This window comes from Heterocephalus glaber, unplaced genomic scaffold, assembly GCF_053883595.1.
Source record: "Heterocephalus glaber isolate CG9 unplaced genomic scaffold, H.glaber_assembly_v1.0 deba00001442, whole genome shotgun sequence".
Classification (NCBI taxonomy): Eukaryota; Metazoa; Chordata; class Mammalia; order Rodentia; family Bathyergidae; genus Heterocephalus; species Heterocephalus glaber.
Genome location: NW_028258296.1, coordinates 17,368,403 through 17,391,057, shown reverse-complemented (window position 1 = coordinate 17,391,057; position 22,655 = coordinate 17,368,403).

Below are 22,655 nucleotides of genomic sequence, written 5' to 3'. Positions count from 1 at the left end.
AAAAGGTTGAGGTGTTAAGTAAAAGATGAAATATTAGCATTATTGTCATGCTGGTCTTTGTCTTTTTTTATTGTTGGGGGTGGTTTTTGTTTTTCATTTTGCTTGTTTTGGGTTTGCCCTTTTGATTTTCAAATAACTGGAAATTTTGTGGGTTTTTTGGAGACTTAAGAATTAAAGTAAGCTAATGGAAAGAAAGCTGAACACCTTGGTAAAGAGAAATTGTGCTTCTAGGCCAGGATTGGAATTCCAGCTTTACCACCCAGGCCTGAGTGGCTCTGGGAAGGTAATTTAATGCCTCGCTTGTCTTTATTTCTCCATCAGTATAATAGGAATGACAGCAGCCTTTCCTGCTGCTTAGGGATCTAATAAAAGGACAATGGATAATAAACATGCGAAAGTCCACCTCAATCCCTTGCCTCCCCCCTAGACAATGAAGGGAGAGAGAGCGCTGGGAAAATCATACAAACATCCTTGTTCACTGCCGAACTCCACAAAACACACACATTGATTTTCAGGCATATGGCTTCACCCAGTCATAAGAAAGCTGGTAAGCATAGCCTTCCTTGCTACTAGAAATACAGAACTTCGTATTGAAAAGCTTCACAATGTGTAACTTACCCATGTGAGGCAGCTCCTGCTTGTAATGTTTTGTGCTAAAACAAATGTATTTACCAGAGATTTTACAAAATCAAAATCTGAAATGTTTTCAGAGTTCACTGATGCTATTTAATCTAACAATGTGCTACAAGAGTCAGGTTGACTCGACTCCCAACAGAATTGCATGGAATGGGGAAAGTCATTTTGGTCCTATGGGCCTTGGTTTCTTAATTTATAAATAGGATGTTGAAATTTATTGGACATCAGTGAATGCACCTTTCCTGTCTCCATGCCATAATTCTGGCTTCAATTGCACTGGGAAAATGGAAGTCCGACAAAAGAGATGGCTCAGAGTTTTTGTACGATCCTCTGCTGCCATCTCGCAGACAGTAGTGCAGGCCCTGTGCATCCAGGATTGGAGCTGGAGGACACTGCTCATGTCTATTTCAGGGCTGAGGATGCTGGGGTCTCACCTGCTTGAGATTCTTGCTGTACTACAGTAAGTGGCTGGATGTCAAAGAAAAACTTAGTGCATGACTCCTAACACAGAAAATGATGCACTAAATTTTGTCATTTTCCCCACTGTTTTATTATCATTACCTGTTGAGAGAAGAGTGATTAAGCAGTGAGTGTTAGCTTTACTTGCAGAGTTAGATGAAGCAGTACATGCTGGTGGAACAGTGCCTGCTCTATGATTAGCTAATGAAGCAGAGGGGAGAGGGCAGGAGAAGAGAAACGGCCAGCAACCTAAAGCAGGACATAGAGGGAACCATCATCTTCCCAGGGGGAATTTGAAGGCAGACTTACTAGGGGCAGTTACTTGAGATGTGCTTGATTGTCCTCTTTTATTATTATTTTTAATCTTTTCTCTTGCCCCAGTCTCTAACCTTGAAAGAATCCTTTTTAAAACCCTGAGGCTCAAACTTGGTACCACTGAAACAAAATATACAAGCCAGAATATGGCCCTACTGCACAAAGCCTTAGTCTGACTCCTAGTATCCGTGTGTCCATTGCAGTACTTATTAACAGTGTACTTAGCTCCATTGTGCTGGGCTTATGCTTTTCTGAGTCAGTTGAGTGGAATCAGCTCCTATTGTCTACATGCTTTCATTTCAGACCACACGATATTAATGCAGTCAAAACAGAATTATCCAAACTGGGTAATATTAAAGCAAAAGCAAGTCTATTCTAAATAAGTATTAATGCTATGCTTTGAGTTCAGCAATTGTGGTTTTTGTGGAGTGAACAAGTAGCACATTAGAATAAAGGAAGGATTCAATATCACACACACTTAGTAGTGATGGGTTTTGGAAGAAGGGAAAATGAAAGAGATCTTTGAAGGCTGTAAGCTAAGGTATTTGACAAATCCAAGGAAGGGAAACACTCTAGACAGGAAGGGGAAGGCATAAAGGTATGCAATTAGAAGAAAATTAATGTGTCTCCAGAATTAAAGGCATAAAATTGAAGTGAGTGGTAAGAAGATTAATAGAGGAGGAGAGAGAAGAATGAGAGCAGAGATCAGAATGACAAGAAAAATGATTGGAAGACCATGCAAGACAGCAGATCTTAATACTTCACTCACATGAATCCGTATGGTGCTATTGCCTTGTATGTAGAGTTAAAAATACTGATTCTCAAATTTCTGCTTTTCCTCTATTTTCTTGGGAGCTATGAGCTTTGAATTCCTATGGTGTTTTTGTCATTTGAATGTTTGGTTACACTCCAAAAAAAATTGCTACCAAGTCTTCAACTTTATCATACTGATCTGGGTCAACTTTCTTGCTCGACTCATTCACTGAAGCAGATACTGGACTAACCTATTATATTAACTGCCCAAATTTATCTGCATCTGTTTGTTAGTCATATGTTCAAAATCTGCTTGGCTGTGTTTTTCATGTATTAAAAGATCTGAGATTTTGGCAGGATATTTGAAATCTGAATAAACAAATTAAAAACTTATGAAAGTTAATGTCCAGTATAATCAATGCATTTCAGAAATATGATCAACTGTGTGCGGGTATTAGTCATGAAATGCAACTCTCATTTTAAAAATTAAAATTATAAAGAGAAAATATCCTCCGTATTTTCCCCTTTTGGACAATTAGCAATCAAGTTCAGTTAATTCTTCTTCTACAATCTCCCAAAATAAGTGCTCCTTCCCATCTCTAGTCCTCTTGTTTGGTTAATATCTGAATCATTTCAGTGTCTCAAAACTTAAATTCTCATCTCCAGCACTTATTCACCATTGAAATAAGAACCATGTATAATGCCATGAGCACACCTGCTATTGGGCATTCCTCATCCCAGAAACTTGCAAGGCCTGTCGAGAATGAAGTACAATATTTAACAGGAGGTCCTAAAGATGTTCACCACCATGTCTTCAGGCTGTTTTCCAACTTGACTGGCTCTCTGTCCCTTCATATCCCTACAAGTCACCTCTCAGTGCATTAGTATCTTCATCTTAGAAAGCAGTAATAGTAGTACCTCTTTTGCAGGATATATATATATATATATATATATATATATATATATATATATATTCCTCTAACTCTCTATTTTTGCTAGTGTGTCCTGTCTTATTTGCTGTGGTATCTCCTATGATCGGTTTCTGAGTTATGCATTTTCACACTGTGATCTCATTTAATCTGTTTTGCATAAACCTTTCATAGACCCAAAAGACAGTTCTTTTGCAGAAAGAACTTGCTCCATTCACTTGGTTTTGTGACAAATCAAGTGCTGTGTGTAAGTGGACCTGGTAGCAGTAGAAGAATATTTCAGCCGAGAGCATGAAAGCAGGTTTTATCGAGCAGCAAGATCTATTTAAAACATGCTTTTTTATTGCATAAAGTCGGAATTTGGAATCACAACTCTAAAGGGGTCCTTGAGAAAGATTTTTAGCAGAGACTTTCTATCCTAAAACAGAATCACCCGAGATAGAAGAAAATCTCTTCTGTTTTAAAATATCATACCAAAAGATTTGCAAGCCACCATTCATAACTGAACAGCAAAACTGGTGTTTCACAATACCCAAAATAACTTTGCCATAATATAATTACCTTGTAATATCTACCTCCTGTTTTTCTTCTCTCTGTATATTTGAAACCAATTAGTACCATTTGCCATAGTAATAATTCTACTTTAAGCATATCTTTTTGTCTTGGATGAAATAATGCCATTTTCTTTGAATTGGCCGTGTACTTCTGAACAATCTAATTATCTCTGGGCCTTTGCACTGAGCCTGTCCATAAATTTCTCATATAAATTTGTGAAAGTCAAAATAGCACAAACTACTCTGGTTTCACTAATGATGAATTTAGTAAAAATAGAGCTCAGGTGTTATAGTTAAGACATTCTGCCATGAGGTTGAAATTGTATGTTTTACTAAATTACCAGATGTCCAGATGTCCATGCTATTAATTTATGTCTCTTTTCTTATTGGTACTTTTATGCAATACATAATGATTCAAATTACTGTAGGGAGTTGGTACATACATCTTAAATCTCCCTCTCTCTCTCTCTCTCTCTCCCCCACCCCCACTTCATCTCTTACCCCTCTCCTACCTCCCTGCCCTTCTAACTGTTGGTCCCTTTGTCATTTGCAAAAGCCCTATTTTCATCATTTTCCATCCCCTTTCCCTCCACTCTTGCCCTCTCCCTCCATGCCTTGTCCCCCCCATCCATTTAAAAAGATCACATGATTATCTCTTGTCTATCTTCTATCTTGCTCTTTATTTAAATACATATATACATATATTTTTTAAATTTCTCAAAATGTGCTATTTATACACAATGAAGTACTATTCTGCCATAAAGAAAGATAAACTCGAGGCATGCATGGGTGAGTGGGTGCAATTCGGTACCATAAAGGTCAAGTGAAATAAGTCAGACACACAAGCTTAAGTATCAGATGGTTTCTCTTATATGAGAAACTGAAAAAAATTTATATCTCTTTGATAGTAGACTTGAATATATTTTAATGTTTTTTAGAGAGTTTATTTAGCATTTTTCATTATTTGTACTTCTTTTTATACATTAATTGATCATAAAGACCAAAAGTCTGCTAAAAACAAGAAATCTTTTTATTTGGTGTCTGGGTCTATTTTATACCAGTGGTAAATAGGTAAAATAAAATTTTTATTTAGATAATTAATACTTTGTATTAAATAGGGGATTAGGTAAGTCTACATAACTTTTTAAAAATTGCAATCAAATATATGACATAAAATTTAGCATTAATTGACTATTTTTAAGTGCATCATTTAGGGATACTAAGTAAATTCATACTGATGTACAACCATTCAACTCCATTTTTTTCCACTGTCAGAAACTGAAACAAAAACAGTTTAGTATGAAAAAAGGCTGATATTTTCTTTCTTTTATTCTAAAACATTTTATCTTACCATGGTACCACATTGTTTTCCTAATTTATTCAATAAGGTATATGAATATCATTGGCCCTAATCATCTGCCTTCCTAGAAGCAATCTTTTGAGTCCCTCACCTAGTAGGCAGACTAATATAAACACTTCCTAGCCAGAATCCCAATAATTAATATGAGTTCTTGAGACGCCGCTCCTGTTATGGCTGGTATGTAGATGTCCCCCCAAATCATCATGCAGTCATAGATGGAGTTTTTTTGAGATGGTTGGATCTAGAGTATGTGATGCTGGAATTAAGGATGTGATGCGGAGATTGATTCATGGTGCAATGCTAGGATTAAGGGTGCCCCATCCTGAGTGTGAGTGCTACCTACCCTAAGAGGAGGTAGCCTGGACAGAATATAAAGGACAGAAAGAGGGATGCTGTTGTCACTGCCTGTCACTTGGTACTTCACTGCTTTGCTGCCTTCTGCCCACCATGATCTGTTTCTCCTCTGTGATGCCCTTCTGCCTTGTCACCCTGCCTTGGATGCAGCTGACTATGGAATGAAACCTCTACAAATTATGAGCTACAGCAAACCTTTCCTCCTTTAAATATGGATGCAGCTGACTATGGACTGAAATCTCCACAAATTGTGAGCTAAAATAAATTTTCCTCCTTTAACTTTGAGGGTTGGATATTTTGGCTCAGCAACAAGAAAAGTAACTAAGACAGCTCCCTTGGATGGAGGTAAGATCAAGTGAAACAAGATGCTCTGATGTTTTAGTTTGGTGAGGTTCGTGAAAAGGGAGTCACTAGGATATACCATTGCCAAGAGCTGTTCTTGACCTTTTGTCCACAAACAGCCCATAAGGCATGGATGCTGCATCTCCCAAAATGCAATATGCCCTTTTTATTTCAACTTTCTTTTTCTTTATAGATTGGATTTAGAAAAACAAATAAAAATGAGAGTGAGTTGAGTATTCAAAATGTATAAAAAGAACAAGGCCTATGTATTGGATGGTAAATTTCTAGGAATTATGAGTGGTTCAGGGACATATTTGGAGAATGACAACTTTTTACTGTTCTTCAGTGTAAGCAGGCCGTCTTTGTTGCAGTTGTTATTGTTCTTTGTGCTGGGGATCAAACTCATGGCCTGAGGCATGCTAGCCAAGTGTTCTACCCTTGAACTATAATCCAGCCCTGGCAGAATCTATTTAAAATGCTTACCAACCTGAGATTTTTTCCTTGTATGTACGAGGGATGAGCCCACCAAAGACAACTTGAAGCTATGAATTCTCAGGAAAGACCCCTGGAAATTGTCTTCTGATTCCTGTGCATCAACGCATCATGAAAACCAAACTTCTCCAGTTCAGTAAATATTCTTCAGGGCCAGAGTGGGTTTCTGGGTGCCCCTTCATTGAATAGATCTCCACAGGCTTTATCTGTGTTAGTTTTTTGGTTAGCACAACTAGCTCTCCTCTGCAAGAAACAGAAGTTCATTCACTTATATATTCAATATGTAGAGAGATCTAGTGTTAGCATGTGTCAAACACGCTGCAAGAAACTGGGGAAAAAAATGGGAAAAAGGCAGACAAGTTACTTGCCCTAATGGGAATTATATTCTTTTGAAATTTAAAAACTACAAATAAGAAATATACACATGAGAACAGTTAATCTTCATTTACACTGAGACAAATGCCAGGAGCAGATGTTGCTTAGATCACAGTGTCTGGAAGCAGAGAACCCCAGAGAAGAGATGGTGCACGGAATGTGGACAGATGCAGGGACAGGGAGAGCAAGGCCGAGGGGAGGAAACCCCCAGCACCTCCACCGGACTAGAGGCTTAGGGTCAGCAGAGGGAGGAAGTCACGTGAAGTTCTGTCACCCCGGGCAGGGCCAGGTCATGGACAGCACTGCTCGTCAAGAATAAAGATTTTATGTTGCTGTCACTGAGAAGCAAGGGAGAGAGAAGGAGGTGCAAAGCCTGGGAAGAGACGAACCTGGTGATGATGCAGACACTGCTTGGAGAGTGGAGAGGAGACAGGGCCTCTGCCTGGGAAGGGGGGTAGGACGGGAGCTGCACTGAAGATGGGTGAGCTGAAACAGCGTGCTCAAGGGCGGGTCATCACGTCTTGAAAATCATAGGTGCTAATAAACATGAAAGTTTTACAAAAATCTTCCTTCGTGGAAAGGGATTTAATGGAGAATTGGTGAATTATCCAATATAAAGTCAAGAGCAGGGAGCACTGTATCTCCACTGAAGTCTTCATGTTATGAGTTATGTGTTTCGCGTCCTCCCAGTTATCAACCTTTAAACTTTTTCCCTACTCCTAAAATCCCAGCACATTCCATGTCAATTATAATTTATCCTGATGTAGAAAGGGTTAAGATTTAAAATATTTAAAAAATAAAGCAAAACCAAACAGGGCAAATGAAAGAAATGCTTTGAAAATGCCTCCAATTGAATGTAAAGCTAGGAACCCTAAAACTTATTGTTGATAACTACGATGGTTAACCTTATGTGTCAATTTGGCCTGGTTTTAGTGCCAAATAAGTGGTTAAACATTATTCTCAATGCTTCTGTGAGAGTGTTTTGGGATGAGGCTAACATTTTTAGTTGGTGGGCTTAGATTGCCCTCCATAACATGGGTTGGCCTTATCCAATCAGTTGATGGTTTACATAGAACAAAAGTCTGACCTTTTCTGAGCAAGACAATATTCTTAAGCTTGAGGGAGGGCCTTTGGACTTGAACTGCGCCCTTGCCTCCTGTGTGCTCCCCAGCAGATTTTGGCCTTGTCAGCCTCTAATCTTGGGAGCCAATTCTTCAAAATCTCTCTCTTTCTCTCTCTCTCCCTCTCACTTTTCCTCCCTCATTCTAAATAAACACACAAGCACTCATATAAATGCAAACACCCTGTTGGTTTTGTTTATATGGAGAACCTTAATACAACAAATATCAAGTGTTAATTTTACTTAGGAAAACCTTGTCTTTACACTGTTCATTTAGGGCAAAGCTTATACTGACCCTCTAATGATTGAACTCAACTCGAGGATAAAACAGGCTTCCCTAGAATTAGTGGGTGATAAAAATCCTCAAGTCTAGTCCAGTCCAAGCACTTCATGAAACTGAATCTTCCTTCTGTTCAACCTGGTCCTAGGAACATTAAACTGCATCAACTTGTTACTGTTACATATTAATATTTGCACTTCCAAGCAATACTGTATTTTAATACCAATGACATTTTTCAGGAAGAAAAAAGCCTGAACTTGCTGGGATAGATTACATTCTTGAAACTTTCAAACTTCTGTCAGACTCCTTCAGCTCTTTTACCTCAGCACACGCTCTACTTTTCCACTCTTATAGGCGCTGTTTGTATATTAGTCAATGTAAGTCAAGAGGATAATAATTAAATTTCACTTGAAGTTCAGAGACAAAGTGATTAAATTTGAACTTAAATCTTTCTGAAATAGGTACCTCTCTTGTATTTCACAGAGGGGAAATTCTACTTGTGTATTAGTAGGAACATAATTATCTTGCTCAAGATACTAGATCTTTCAAGAAACAATACAATATTATCTTAGGTAAAAAGAGGGTAATCAGAAATTCAAAGCAGGTTTTTTTTACAATTATTTTATGTATTCAGGTAGTAATTGTTCTCTTTTCATACACAGACATTTCCCACAGCCCAAAGATACAGAACTTCCAGGAAAGCCTTTCTTTACTGCCTTCAGGGTAAAAGCAATCAGGGAGCTAACTTGAATTCCCTGTGTGGCAGAGACGATGAGGCAGCCCAAGCAGCAAATGCTGCCACAACCCAGCAGTGACACCTGCCATGCGTTTTCTCAAGAAGCTGCGAGCGATGAAGACCTCAGGAATCAGACATGGAGCATGCAGGTGACGCCAGCACTAGGAAAGGCTGACGCAGGAGGACAAGTTCAAGCCCATCCTGCGCTACTTAGCAAGACTGCCTCCAAATTTAAAAAAATGAAAAGAACAGCGGGGGTGTAGCTCAGTGCTAAGGCCCTGGGTTACTTATTTAGTACAAAAAAAAGACCTCAGGGACTTCTCAACTGTGCAGGGCCCTCTTCGGCACACAGTTCTAGACCCTTTTCATTGGGTCTGCGAGTGAGAGGATGATGATCTTTATCCAGAATCAGGCTCAGTGGATAAGTGTCCCTGGATTGTCAAATCCAGCTATGCCTATCAGCCATCTAATTCAAATTCACCTCCTAAATTGAAGAGCTATTCAATTTCCTATTGCACCATAACTTTAATTCAACAGTTCCCCTTATCCTACATCCAGCATTGATTAAGGAATCTGAATGCAAAACTCCAAGTTGCATTACAAGCGAAGGCTTTGCCTCAGTGCTGAAGTGACAATCATCCCCATTCTCAGTGTGAACTGGCAGCAAGTGCTAATTAAAATTATAAGCTAGAGGGAACATGCATTGAGAAAAAGAAGTCATCCCTAACCAATAATTCCAGGGATAAATCATACTTGATTTGCTAACATATAGATGTGTCCAGGAACTATGATCTACAAATGTCTTGAATATGGTTCTAATCAATCTGCAGAACAATAATCAAGCAGGCACATAATTAGTACAGGCTCCTGACGGTGAGCGGCACATGACACTGTGTCACCTTGAGACAGTGCAGAGCATCCTGTCCTCCCAGTTATAACTAGTTGCAAACAGAAGCAGTTGCTCCTCCTGAAATGCACCCTGGCAGACTCCTCACTGCCCTGAAAGAGCAGCTGCAGGCTTCCAAGGTGTCCAGGTCAAGTTGTCTTGAGCCCCCTGCTCCTTTTGCCTCTACTCCTTTCACTGACCCTGGTCCTATATGATATGGGAATGCAGAATTCGGATTTCATAGGCCCCCTCATGACAGCTCCAGACCCCAGTTGGCAGTTTGCAGTCAGTAATGAAAAAGAGCCAGACAGGAAACAATGAGGATATGAGTCAGGTGCATTCTTCCCCACCTCCAGTGTTTCCTGATGTCACCAGCACCATGCACCATCAGGGGAGGAAACTCCCTGGAGAAGAGCAAGAGTAGGAAGAATTTGAACATGGGCACCTTGCCTTTCCAGGGTTCTAGGCCTTCTAGATCATCTCATTCACTCCACGTAAGACAGAGAACGATGCACTCACTTCAGAAAGAGCCACACAGAGAGGAAAGCAGCATCTTGCACAGGATCTTGCAACCCATGACTCGACCACTCCCAGCTTCATGTTCCTTCTTTTTATCCTTAAGTACGCCAAATCATTCCTCACTCAAATCATTCGATTATTTCTTCTTATACATAGAAGGTTCTATTTCCATATCTTTAAACAAATATCTCCTCTTCACTATTCAAGCTTCTGACTCAAACATCTGCTCTGCACCACACAAAGGTCTTTCCTACTCCCCCAGTTAGGGATGGCCTGCTCACTGCAGTGTGCTTTATTGGGTTACCCTTCATGAAAATGTGGTTAAGTGCCCAGCTCTGAAGTCAGACTGCCTGGATTTGAATGCAATCCTGCTAGTATGTTTAGCACTGTAGGACATGAGATAGGTACTATGACTCTTGGTCATTCAGTATCTTCATATGTAAGCTAAAGGCGACAGGACAGGTGTGTGCACCTATCTGTATATTTAATTTGAGAATCACATGAAGTAACACAAGCACTTACAATAAAATAGGTTCCTCTATTACCAGACTCAGTACCCTGGCAAAGGTACTGTTATGATTTATATCTAGGATGTTCCCCCAAAGTCTCATGTGTTTAGAGATGGGACCTAGTCAGAGAGGGCAGGTTAATGTATTCTTGTCTCCAGCTCCTGATCTTTCTCTCTCTAATTCCTGGCCACCATGAAGTGAGTTGTTTTTTCCTCTATGTCATTTCTGATTTGGTGCCAACCAATCATGGACTGAACCCACAGAAACTATGAGCCAAAATGAACCTTTCTCCTTTAAGTTGTGCTGGGTGTCAGATATTTTTTCCCAGTGACAGAAAATAACTAGTACAGAAAATGGTACTGAGGGTGAGCCCATTGTGACTGTACTGGACCATGTGGTTTAGAAACGTTTGGAACTCTTCTGCAGCAGGAATTTGGAAATGTTTGGAGATGTCAGAGAAGTTCTCGAATGCTGTAAAAAATGGGTGATTCTTATTGAAACTCACAGAATCAAAACAATGATAGGAATAAAGAGTAGAGAGATATCAAAACAATGATAGGAAAAAAGAGTAGAGCAGAGAGTAAGGGCCAGGCTTGAGATGGGAATGAGGATGGTTTTGAAAATTGGACTAGAGTTCATGTATTTCATTCTGGCAGAAAGTTTGTCTACATTTTTGCTCATATTGTGAGGCTTTGAGGGAGCCTGAGGTTAAGGGTCCTGGACTAATTAATCTGGTGGGGGAAATTACAAGGCTGCCAAGTGTTCACTGTGGCATGAGGATTGCTGGCTGCTCTCAGCCAGATTTATAGTGAAAATCAAGAGCAAAAAGCAGATCCAAAAAGGAAGCACCTGTAAAACTGGGGCAAAAGAGAATATTGTTGCTGAAAAAGATTAGCATTAAGAAGAAACCAGTTGGGTCGGGGATTTAGCTCAGTGGTTCCGGCGCCTGCCTCACAGAGCAAGGTCCCAAGTTCGATCCCCGGTACCAAAAAAAACACAAACAAACAAAAAGAAGAAACCAATTACCATAGGTCAGAGCAATAGAAAAGATGCCTTGAAAGCATCATAGAAATTGAACAGGTCCCACCCTTCACAAGTTCAAGGATTTAAAAATAGACTTTGCTTTAAGAAGCAAAGACTTTGCTTTAAGAAGAGAGTCCCAGGATGCCTTGGTCTTTCAAGGCCACCTACAGAATTATTTCTCTGAGTTCAGGAATGCAAACACTCAGAGGTCACTGCAGCCATCGTTCAAGTGGGCCTGACTGCTGCTCAAGCCAGCAGCAGACCTTGGCATCATCCATGTGGTGCTGAATTTTCAGGTATGCATATGCAAGAGCTGTGGGAACACAGAGGCTATGAGCCTGAGAAGCCAGGCAGTGGAGACCCATAGGAATCAGAGACACCAGGAATGTGGATCATCTGCTGAGAACTGAGCTAGCCTAAGAGAGAGGCCATGTGGGCTGCAACGTATAAGGTAGCAGGTGTGGGACTTCCTACACCCTTTAAAGATCGTGCTTTGCCACACCATGCCCTGAGTGGTGGACATAAAGCTATGGAATTTAATGTTTTTCCCTGCCAGGTTTTGCTCTTGTTTTGGTCTGATTCCTATTATCTTACTCTTTTTTTTTCTTCCTTAAATTCTTTTATTGGTACACTTTAGGTATACAATACATTTACATTTATCATTGGGTGCTTGTACCTGTACATGATGCATCTTGGTTCTTATTTGTTCCCCATTACCTGTGCTTTCCTTTGGGCATGGGAATGTTTACCTTGAGCCAGTTTATGTTGTAAGTTTTATCCTTTCATTTTGATTTTTACAGGGATCCACAACTAATAGTTTGTTTTGAGTCTCAGAAGAGATTTTGAACTTCAATTTTACAGTAGTGCTGTAACGGTTAAGAATTTGGCAACTCTCAGTGATAGATGAAGAGTTTTATATGATTTTACATAATGAGATAGACATGAACTTTTTGAAAGCCAAGGATGGGATGTTATGGTTTAGGTCTAAAATGTCCCCTAAAAGTTTCATGTTGGAAGAGGCAGGTCACTGGAAGCATCACTTGGAAGGGTGTATACTTACTTGTCCCTAGCTCCGGCTCCCCTACTCTCTGCTTTCTGGCTATCATGATATGAGCAACCTTCCTCCAACAGGCCCTTCCACCATGCTGTTTCTGCCTTGGAGCCAGAAAACTACTGACTAAACCCACTGAAACCACAAGCTCAAATAAACCTCTCCTCTTCAAGTTATGAGTATCTCATATTTTGTCCCAGAGATGGAAAGTGGCTAATATGGGTACTTTATGTGTGGTCATTAGTACTGTCTTCATAGCACTTATTGGTAGTTGAACTTATCTTCATGTATGCCTAAATGTTTAGTAAAGAGGCCAGAGAGTCTTCTTTGTTCCTTTCTATGCCCTCAAAAGCTCGAAACATACTTGAAACACAAATCATTGTGGCACTTTTTTTTGGTACCAGGGATTGAACTTGGGACCTTGCATTTGTGAGGCAGGTGGCAGAACCACTGAGTTAAATCCCGGGCCTGATTGTGCCACTTATTGAGAAAATATTCAATAAATTATTGTTCTTTGGACATTGAGTGATTCAAACTTCGTATTACACTGCCCTTTAGACTTTCAAATAAGATGATATTGGACCAGAGTTTTAGCTCTGCAACTCGCTACCTCTGTGATACAAAAGTCATTTTTTAACCTATTCACCTTTTATCATTTCTTGAAAGAATTAATAATAACTACTCCTACACTGAAAAATAATATGATATAGTAATTATTGGAACATTATAAGGCAAAGAAAAGGAATGAACTTGATCAACATATATCTGCGTGAACCAATTTCCCAAAAATAAGGTTGAAGATGCCATATGCAAAGTATTACAAATTGTAGCATGTACTCTTATATGCTTTAAAAATAGGCTAGGTCATTCTGTCCTGTCAGAATTCAAAGGATGTTATCCGTAGGTCTGCAGTGGAGGACATATGGTGGCTGCCAGGGTTCCATCCAGTTTCCCAATCTTGGTTCTAGTTACATGGCTACATTCAGGTCATGAAGATTCAGTGAGTGCTACCCATATAACTTGTACAGTTCAAGCAATGATGATAATATCTACTTCCTTGTATGATTGTGAGAATTAAGTGAAATAATGTGATTAAAGCATGAAGTATATATAATATCTGGGATGTACGAGAATTCACCAAACCCTGATGCTAATTCCCTTCCCATCTTCTGTCATGGGCCTAAAGGAGCAGATCTCAGGTCCAGACCTTGAGTGATGTTCAAGACCTTTCTCAGCCCAGCTTCAACCCATAGCCCAGATTTCTGGACAGCTGCACTCTGTTAGACACTGGACCACCTACACTGACCTTCTCACTCATCTCACCCAGTATCTTGCCATATTTGTTCTATTTTACATAATTTCCTATCTACCTAGAATACTCCCCTCTTTCATTTATCTTGCAAACTCCTACTCATCCTTCAGAACTCAACTTCAACACTATCACCTTAATAATCCTTTTTCAGGACTCTGTTCATGCAATTATTCTTTCTTTGTTCCTCACATAGATAAGCCTGCATCTTACTGGGTTGTAATTTTCTAATTGGGTTTAAAAATATGTGTTTCTCTTTCAAGTCATTTCAGTTGTCTTATAATGAAGCTGTGAGTAGCTGAGGCTTTTAGGTTTGCCACTGGCTAAATATTAAATCTTCAGCAAGTCACTTCATGTTGGTAAGCCTATTTGTTCACCTATAAAATACAGATTATAGTATTTAGGCTATAGGATTGATACAAGAATTAGAATTTTTTAAAGAAATAATGTTCTTCAGGAATTTAAATACCAAGCTTAGCAAATAGTAGGTGGTCAATATATGTCAGTCATTACTTCAAAGGCAGAAACATCCTTCATTTCTGTGTGCCATCACTTACTTCTGCAAATGAAACACATAGTAGATTCTCAACCAGTGTTTACTAGAAGAAAGAACGATGAAACAATCAAACAAGAGACTTGTCTACAGCTTTGCAGGAAAGAAAGAGAAAGGGAAAAGCGGAACGACACACTTCTCTATGTAAGATAAATATTTTAGTCAGCTAAATTAATATTCCTGAAGGATCTCAAGGGCTGCTCCCTCTGCCCTCATTAACTGGGAGCTGAGGCTCCCCGGAGTCACAGTGGTGGCTCATCCCTCATATTCCTGGGCTTGGTGCTACGGAGCTTGTTCATACAACATTACTAAAAACATTTCCTGGTGCCATGGCTTGAGGAAGATAATGACAATCCATCTGGAGTCCCGATGGCTGATTATTTTTCTAAAACTTAAAGTCATGACATGCTTATTCTGCTGACCATGTCTTTCTAAAGAAAACAAGTGACTATTTGTGGAGTGCCTATCATGTGCGAGACACTGTGCGAAGACCCTTTCCATACCTACGGTACTTCTAGTCCTCACACCAACCCTTGGCAAGGTAGGCTGATTCCAATTTTATGGAGGAGGAACCAATTTGAGAGAGGTTAAGTAATTCACCCAAAAGAGAGTAAAGGCTTAAACTTATGTCTATGTGAATCCAAAATTTCCCTACCTCTACTTCATGAAATTATTTGTACATCTTATCAAATAAAATGAACACTAAAACTGGGATAAGTATATAAGAAGTGGGTACATATTCATGGATTTGTTGCTTTACCTTTACTTTTATGTTAAAATATATGATAAGTATGTTAGGTAATATAAACATTAAATTGGACAGTTAACTGTAAGGATTTACTTTTTTGAATTAATTTCTCACTCAGCAAAAAGCACTCTTACTCAGTGTAAAGACATTGCCTGGCTAATGAAAAAGTCTGTTTCTGCAGGGCCCAAGATTTCCAAGATGGGTTTGTTGGCTGGAGTCCCAGATTGTTTATCTTGCAAATACCCAACCTAGAATGCAATGCCTCCAATGTTGTTTCTCTTTCTTTAAACAGGAGCAAAACTCTGTGCTGTGGGGGTGATCAGAGTATAGATTCCTTCTAGTTTTATTACTTTTTGTCTAAACTCTGCTATTTTGTCCACAAGTGACTTAGCAGTGAATAATATCTCATGTTTCATGCTTACTCTCTTACTCTTTTTTTCTACACTCATTTAGGGATTATATAATATTTCATTAAATTACTTAATTACAATATGCAGTACAACTGCAAATGTTTGGTGAAAAATATAATGCAATGGACTCCTGATAAATAAACAGCCACCTGATAAAAAAGGAGAATAAAGAACTTGGGAACAGCCTGCTGGTTTGCTATGTGTGCCGAGGACTGTGCACACATTCACCAGGGAGACTGGTGAGGCAAAGTCATTCTGGAAGGTTGATTAAGTGGGGATCAGTTTGAGGAGTTCTCATCATACTAATATTGCTCTTTAGTTAAGAGGCACATCTAAAGTTTGTAATTACTTTCGTTTTAGAACTGGTGTGACTGAAGGAGCTCAGGGTGACACGTGTCTGATGACACAGAGTTTTTGGTAGGAGTTGCTGGAAGTAGAAGCCAGGGTTTTTTCAGAGACCACACTAGTAAAGTGACAAAGAGCATGGAAAGTTATTGTCCACTTCTGGCATTCATATTGTTCCAGCACAGCTTTGAGAAGACGGACAGGAATAAATCCCACTTCACCATGATGTGGAACCAATTTAACTAACAACTTGTGTCTGCTACTAGAATTTTGAAGTTTCGTTAAATAGTACATTAAATGATACACTAAAATAAAAGAATCATTAAGGTGACTCTTGAAAAGACTCAACAGGGATAAAATGCAAAAATTTAATGTCAAGATAGGTGTAAGATAACTAAAAGTATTAGAGAAAAATCTTAAAGGAGCATCCTATTCCCATCGCATTTTCTCCCTAGATTCTTTTTAAAAGTCTACATAGCTTCTAGAATTTAAGATGTCTTCTTCCCCTCTTTAAACAGCAAGGATTGAAATGCCTGAGACTGTTAGTGTTGCTATCTATGCGGATGTACTCTTCCTAATGAAAAGGAGAAAAGAAGGAAAGGAAGAAAGGAAAGAAGGAAACACAGAAGAAAGGAAGAAGGAAAGTGGGCAAAGAAATAGATGTTTTAAAACCATGAAAGGGTAAGTATAAAATTAGAAGGAAATTAAAAAGTAGAATTAAGGAGAAATCTCAATATAAGCAAGCTTATATTCCAATAAATATTAAAAGTTACTGATAAAATAACAAAATAAGTGATTTTAAAAAAGCAAATAAAACCATAAGACAATTAAGATAAAGAGGAAACTGAGACACACACACACACATATGTATCTCCATATATATCCATATATACGGATAGATTTAAAAGGCTAAATCTACAAAATGAAGATATCTAAAGGCAGTGTGATTTAGGACTAAAATGAGTATTAATATGAAATAAACAACAAAAATCAAGAAAAAAAAGAGAAAAACAAAAACTCTGAAAAGGAAAGAATGGAGGAGAGAAAGTGAAGAGTGAAGGTAGGCAGGCCTAACAAGGTCACTCAGAAAGTGGACAGGATGGGCAGCAGAGAGTCCCGCCCTGCCCTGGAGCCTCGATCCAAAGGAACTAGTCAGCAGTCCCTGAAGTCAGTGCACACACAGGGCTTCGGGCACAACCTACAGCAAAGCTCCTGGGGGCTCTGGCGGGGCTGGCCTGTCCTCAGAGGTGGAATTGAACCGTGCCTAAGTTGAACTCCGATTTCTACTCCACCACTTTGTTTAAGTACTTAGGTACTCAGTTTCCTTACCTGTCATAATACCTACCTCGGGCAACTGTGAGAATTCCTGCAAGCAATTGGAAAGGTCAAAGGCTGAGTGTATAGTTCAGTGGAATCACAAGCTTGCCTGGCACATGCAAGGCCCTGAGTTTCATCCCAGGCACCAGAAAAATCCCACATGTCAGCACAGTGCCTGCCTTTAGCAGACTACATTTCCAGTGACCGAACACACAGGACCTACTAACAGGCTTGCCCTACTGAACCGCCCTTTAAGGTTGCAGACCCTACACAACACATTTTGAAACAAAAATAAGACAATACTATTTTAGTACACACTCTTCACTTCTTAGATTAAGAGCACGTATCTGGCCAAATGTTAAAGACAAAAAAAAGATTATAAAATTTAAAAGCCTTAAATACCATAAAAGATATACATAATTTAATTTGAAACTATTAATTTTAAAAGAGTATAAGGAAACCGTTATACTTTTTATTTTTCACATGGTTTTTTTGTTGTTATGGCTAAGTTGTTCAGGGAAATAAAACACTTAAATGAACTGATTCTCAGTTTTCATAGTGTTTGGGTCCCACTGCTATCCGGGTGAGCCAGCATTATCTTACTGGTCAGATAAGGACTAGAAAGTTCTGAATCAAGTCTTTTTTCTTTCCCCATCACAAAACTTCCCTCTTGATAGGCTTTTCTTTAAATCCTATCTAAAGGAGACATCAATAACCAATAAACAATCAACTTTACATTTGGTTACCACCCAGCTGACAGGCCCACTTCTGCCAATATTTTATCTTTTAGAGGTTACGATTATCTTTTGCCAGGGATGTCTTCTGAAACACTTTGGCTTATTTGAACTGACTTCTTTACTTCATTTTCCTTTTCAGCTCTAGAGACTCAGAAACAAGAAGGCTTCTATGACTGGCAGCAAAGAAAGAATCCATAATATATTAGGGATATTTTTGGAACTCCAAGCAAAACACACGGTGGTCAAATGCTCAAACTCTGCAGTGTTCTGGTGCAGGCTCTGCCACTCACCGGCTGGGAGACTTTGAGTAAATTTTCTTTTGCAAAAGTGGATAGTAAGTCCCCTCCTCTGGGGATTGTTGAGAGGATGAAGTGCAATAAAGTACATAACATTTAGTACAGAGCCTGGCATATATTTAAGTATCTACTTAAAAGTAAGTGCTAGCAATTTTATTCCTGTTACAATGTGTAAATAGTCAATGGGACAAAGTCATTTAGTCTGTTGTAAAATTAAGTAATTCTTGTTTGGTGTTTCCTTATTATTATATTGTTAAAAGAATTCACTGTATGCTAATACTGTTTTGGTATAAAAGCTATCTAGTTTCTAGGATTAATATTTAGCAGAAAAAGTAAATGAATGTTTCATTTGATCAGTATCTCCAATGCTTATCATTGTTCTTGGGCCTTTGGTGCTATATAGTAGCTGTCAGCCTTTTTGGGAGAATATCAAAATGTTAGTCATTTTTGCTTTGCAAAATCAAACAAGAAAGCCATGTTGCTGTGACTGTCAAATGCTTTTTAAGGAGCTTAGTTCTGACATATGATTTTAAAATGCTTGTGAAAAACTATTCATAAACTGATCATTGATCACTAGTCTCTTATGCTCACACAACACTCCTTAAGATTAACTTTGCCTTTTAAATGTTTCTAAAAGATTTTTGTCTTATAGCTTCAATAAGCACGTAATAGAAAATGTGTGAAAATTCATGGGGCAACCCCCACCCCGTCCCAGCAGGTAGACTTTGGTGAGCTCAGTTTTACTGAGTTACCCTCCTTACTGTTTGTTGTGATCTACAATGTTAAATTCCAGCGCTGATACCTCACAGCATTTCACAATGCATTCATTCAGAACATTTTCACCAGTGACAACAATCGGCTTTAAAAACCAAACCAGGCTCTGAAGATAGCTGAGAAACTACACACTTAGTGAGGAGTAAGGTCATCAGGAGAGAGATGAAGTCTCCAAAGAAGCCTTATGAAGACATGAGGAGACATCTGTTGCCAATATTTCAGAAACACATATAGAATATTTAATTAGCATAATTACATGGTGCACTTTGAGCTCATCGTTAACATCCTTTGACGGAGATACGCTACCCTGGCCTTGAGAACTTGGTGGCTGTAGTGCCTTCAGGTGAACCTGGGTAACTTCCAGGGGTTTCCATTAGTGTCATACATTTTTTAAGAAAGCTCAAGTAATAAGTAAAAACATGGTGTCTAAAAATGTGATATCCTTCTTAAGCATTCTAATTTCTCTGCTTGGTGAATACAGCCAATGTAATGTGTTTCTATGATCATTTAGAGAAGGAATGAATCAAACTGAAAGAAGATGTGTTTTTTTTTTTATATAAAATGGAGTATTACTCAGCCATAAAGAAAGAGAAACTAGGGCCGGGGATTTAGCTCAGTGGTTCTCCTGCCTACTTTGCAAGCTCAAGGTCCCGAGTTCAATCCCCAGTACCAAAAAAAGAAAAAAAAAGAGAAACTAGAGACATTTATAGCTAAATGGATGCACATTGAGGCCATACTCTTAAGTGAAATAAACAGGACACACGTGTAAATACTGAATAGTTTCTCTGCTGTGAGAAATTGAAAGTGTAAATAAGGATCAAAATGTATAACAGATAATGTGAAATAGGAAGAAAAGGTCCAAAGGAGAAGGGGAAGTGGGAGGGGTAGGAGAAAGGAAAGAAAGGAATAAATATGAGAAAAGGAAAAAGACAGAAACAAAGTCTTCATAAATAGGGAAGGGTGGAGGGGGTGAAGGGAGGGCAGGGGAATGGGGAAAAAATAAGAGCCAAGATACATCATGTAAAGGTACAAATTCCCAATGATAAATGTCATCATATTGTATACCTAAAATTTACCAATAGACTTAAGGAATAAAAAAATCAAATAGAAAATTTTCATTCCTACCCATTCAAATGATCACTAAGATTGTCATGAATTATCTCCAAACATACTAGCACTAATGCTTCCAGTCTGTCTATACATACTATTTGACTACTCAAAATTACCACCGCATTCACGAGCAGAAAGCATATGACACAGCATCTTGCCAAAAGTGTACTAGCTTTTTATGCTATGAAGTAATTCTCATCTATTTTCAACATCCCAGTAACTTTTATACTGATGTTTGTGATTTAAAGCAATTTCCTGGAAAGAGAAAGACCTGGTACACAGAATTGTATGAACTATTGGTACACTTCTGTTTGTAAGATCCTGCAAGAAATAGTCTCTAAAGAAAATTTCAGTTATCAATGTGAAGAGCTTTTTTCAGAAATAAAGCTAATATATATTCTTTCAAGTATTTTTTTACTTAGACAATTGTACCTAATAAAAATTTTATGGAGTTAAAAGTTTTATAAATCTCCCTACTTTACAGGAGCATATTAAAGGTCAGGTTTAAGCCTGAAGTTAAAAGTTCAAATTGATGGGAAAATACATGGCGTCCTTTCTCATTTCAATAAATATGCAAAGTATTGTGAATATATCCATAAAACAAGTACACATGAAGTTTTCTTTTGAAATTTGGCAAGAAATTTGCTTTTTTTCTTCTTTTTTTTGTACCAGGGATTGAACTCAGGACCTTGTGTTTGTGAGGCAGTGGTGGCACCACTGAGCTAAACCCCGACTCTTTGGCAGGAAATTTGGGCATGATGCCTCTTTCTTCAGAGGAAGAGCACAGGGATGATTTTCAGCCAAATGTTATTTTACTGGTTAAAATACTAAATGTGAGTACTCTCGAATGGAAGTTGGAATTTACAACATATTTAAGTGACATATTCTCTTATACATTAAATGATTAGAAAAGCCTGTAAGGTGAATATATACCTGCACTCTCTCTCTCTCTCTCTCTCTCTCTCTCTCTCTCTCTCTCTCTCTATGTATTTTAGCAAATAGAAGACATATTCTAAAAAATTAAAGCAAAAGATCAATTTAGAGTAACCTGTAGTGTATTAAGTCACATCTAAATTAAATAGACCTAAGACATTCTAATTGTTAGTAGACTAATAGATTCACTGTCCCTGGGAAGCGCAACAGTAATGGAACTTTTAAAGTTCATAGTTGTAATTACAGCAGCGTAACTATCAAGGCTGTGGAAACTGCATATCCAGGTGAAGTCTGGGACCCAACCCCCCTGCAAAACACACTGAATTAATGAGAGCTCAAGCCCTAAAAGGCAGTAGTTTAATAATTTTAAGCCTAAAATACTATCATGTAAGAGGGGCACTACTTGGGATTTAAGGCAACATTTAACATTTTTATCAAGAAATTGGATTTAAAATCAAACCTTTTTGGTGGCAAAGATGCATGAAAACTTCCAAATTGTACTCTATAGGATAAAGCTCATTTAAAATACTTTAAGGGCTGGGGATTTAGCTCAGTGGTTCCACGACCTGCTCACAAGCGCAAGGTCCCGAGTTCCATCCCCGGTACCAAAAATCCCAAAAAACTTACTTTAGCTAAACAGAAAATTAATCATTAAATACCATGTACTTGTTTATAACATAACTGAACTTTTAAAAATACCTCAAAGAAAGAAATGGGATTGTCTGAATAATCAATGCTGCCTTAAATTCATTACTGAAAGAGCCCAACCCCAGCTAGCTTATATGTAAAGCATTTATCACACAATATTGTATAGTTCCAGATGCTGGCAAGAAAATATAACAAGATAGAAAATTAAAATTTTTGATTTTATAATGCCCGGTTCCAACAAATAAAGTTTTATAAATTCTTGAAGCATTTTAGCAAAAAGTTACATGTACTTTTTCTTAGAGGATTCTTAAGTCTCTTCGGACGTTATTTCTTTCAGAGAAATGAGAGAATAGGACCGGGGATTTAGCTCAATGGTTCCGCCGCTTACCTCGCAAGCGGAAGGACCCAAGTTTGATCCCCGGTACCAAAAAAATAAAAATAAATAAATAAAAAATAGAAATGAGCGAATAATTTCTTCTAACTTGTTAGATTATCTATATGCATGATCCAAAATTATGGTAACTGTTTAACTTTAAAAGTTTTTGAATTTATCTTATTTTATTTTTTTTTATTATAGTAAAAGACACATTGCCATTAATCTCCCTCACAATCCTCACTTCAAACACACTGATCCTATTTTTCTTGCCACTTTCTGAAGCAGTTCTGGAAGTCCTCTTTCATAAGTGTCTATAGTTGTGCTGTCCTGACTCCTAAATGTCAGGAGCGGATTCAAAAACACTCCCCTTTAGAGGTCATTTACTTTGGGAAAGAATCAGGAGTTG